Raw genomic sequence first — 2548 nt, 5'->3', positions numbered from 1 at the left:
AACATTTATGATCAGTGTCATAATTACAAACACTATTAATGCAAGTAACTCCTAAAGAAGAAGAGCAAAATGTTTGACAGTCTTCATTTTTCTGGCATGCTATATTGTTAATAGTACAATCCATCTTTCTTGTAATCTTTTCATATGGAGGGTGTGACATTAATATTAAATTAGAGTCTATCTTTGGATTATTACTCATATTTTTCTTATAAATGTAATTTAATATTATTGAATAAAGAATTAAACATATAAATATAATATAAAGTTTCATTATTTTTTTCTGACCACAGATAACAGATAAAAATACATTCGCCAATTGAACAAGACACTTTCAATTACTAATTTGAGTATGTTAAGAGGTGGGCGTTGTATTTTTGTATTTAGTTTTCGATCATGGATAATAGCCCATTCTAAATTCCCCATGATAGATGTTGGAAATGGCATTAATGTTGTTTAGTTTAGTTCATTTATTATGCACCCCATACCCATCTTGTGGGCGGTAGCGGAAAGGGTTACAGAGGCACATAATGGGCTCAGGGACTGAACCCCACAATTCATTTAGCTAAGCAAGTTACAATCTTGATGAGCTAGTTACAAAATTCAATATAAGTCATCACATCAACAATGGGTTCGAGATCGACCTCAAGTACAGGTTCTAAATTAAGCAACTGACATATGTGGAGAGCTAGTGTCAAAATTTATATGTTTGTCCTGCACACCGCCCCCCATCCAGTGGGCAGCGGTGGATAGGTTACAATCACTTAGTTACTACCTACAGTTAGCAAACTGGGGATATTTGGCTAAAATTTCTGGTAGCAGATCATTTTGAATGAAATATTGACACATCGCTGGAACATTGGTTATAGAATTGTCTCTAAATTCACGTATCTTTTCGCACTCCATCACATAGTGACGGAGGGTGTGCGAATAATTTTGTTGACACAGTTTACATTTGGTCAGGTCCACATCAGCAGATAATGAGAATTCCCAGAGATACTTGTAACCGAGTCTAAGCCGAGCAGTAGTAACATCTAGAAGTCTGCTGATTTTATTGGATGATCCGTAGATGTGTGGCTCCTCTTGCATGATAGTATGATGATAGATGGAATTACTGGTGTCAATTTCACTTTGCCTCAGATCTACAAGATCTTGTTGAAGTTCTCGGTGTACAGCTGCTCTCAGATTGCTCATTGACAATCCAAGGTTACACTCAACGGCTCCTTTAAAGGCAGATTCTTTGGCTAACTTATCAGCTCTATCATGCATTCGGAGGCCAACATGAGATGGAGACCACATGAAATGGACTCTGTTACCATCCTTAGTAATTTTGTTGTATTTGTGTCTAGCTTCGGACACGAGCATGTTACAGTTATGTCTTAAAGAGTTGAGAGCATTTAAGGATGATAAGGAGTCACTTACAATTAATGTATCAAGTTTTGAGACTTGTACACATTTCAGTGCAAGGATCAAGGCAAATAGTTCAGTCTGAAGGGTAGAGGCCCAGTTGTTTATACGGACTCCCCACTCAAAGTATAGGCCATCGCCCATTGTCAGGACAACTGCACTTCCAGCTGCACCCGTGGTGCGGTGTAGGGAACCATCAGTGTATATAATTTGAGAGAGAGAATGCTCTGTGGACAGAGCATCAATATGGCTTAAGGCGTTGAGCTTTGCCTCAAGACGAAGCTTGGGCTGATCTCTAATTTGCTTCTTGGGTGGAAAGGGAGGGATTAAAACTGGAAAGGGTGTAACCTCCCACGGTGCAGGAAAGTGCCGCTGTTGTTTCTCTTGGTACAAATCATGAACCTGATACATTCTGAGTTGGGTTCCAGTTTTTGTTATCCATTTGGAACAATGCTTTAATGTTGACAATATATAATTGACTAAAAGACGTGTCAAACGACCATTTCCATCTGAAAAAGGATGGAGAGTAAGCATTTCTAGGATAAACCATGAAATTAATTTAAAAATCCATTCAAATTCTTCCTCTGGCCCTAAAGATGTGAATATTTTTTGGGTCAATGTAGAATTGTAATTGTCCAAAATAGCCAAAATACGATTTTCTCCATCCTGAATTGAATGGATATGTGGATATACATACAAACCATTGACACTTGTGTTATTACTAATCTTTGTACAGCGTATATTGGTACTTACATAACCACATTTTTCGGGTGATAACAATCCTCTCATTAATATTTTGTGTAAATTTAAAACACAAGTTTCAAGATCAATTAAACCTAATAAAGTGTACATATCCTTATCTCCTACTATCTCTTCCTTAATATTTTTATGACCTCTAATGAAATTTAAATATTCTATTGCTCTTAGTAAGTTTCTAACCTCTCTAACTTTCCAATTAGTGACTAGAGTTTTCTTCTGGTTGTGTGGCCAAATCCCAATATTTTCATGTTTCATTAAATTAGTTAAAAAACCATATTCCATGGTTTTTACAACTAACCCTTGAACTTTTTTATTATTATCTAGACCTAAATATATTTGTTTAAATTTATTAATTTCAGATACTTTATTTTTTAAGTTTAGGCTT

Source organism: Procambarus clarkii, chromosome 1 (assembly GCF_040958095.1).
Source record: "Procambarus clarkii isolate CNS0578487 chromosome 1, FALCON_Pclarkii_2.0, whole genome shotgun sequence".
Classification (NCBI taxonomy): Eukaryota; Metazoa; Arthropoda; class Malacostraca; order Decapoda; family Cambaridae; genus Procambarus; species Procambarus clarkii.
The sequence above is the reverse complement of the archived record's forward strand: the minus strand, read 5'-3'. Positions refer to the sequence as shown.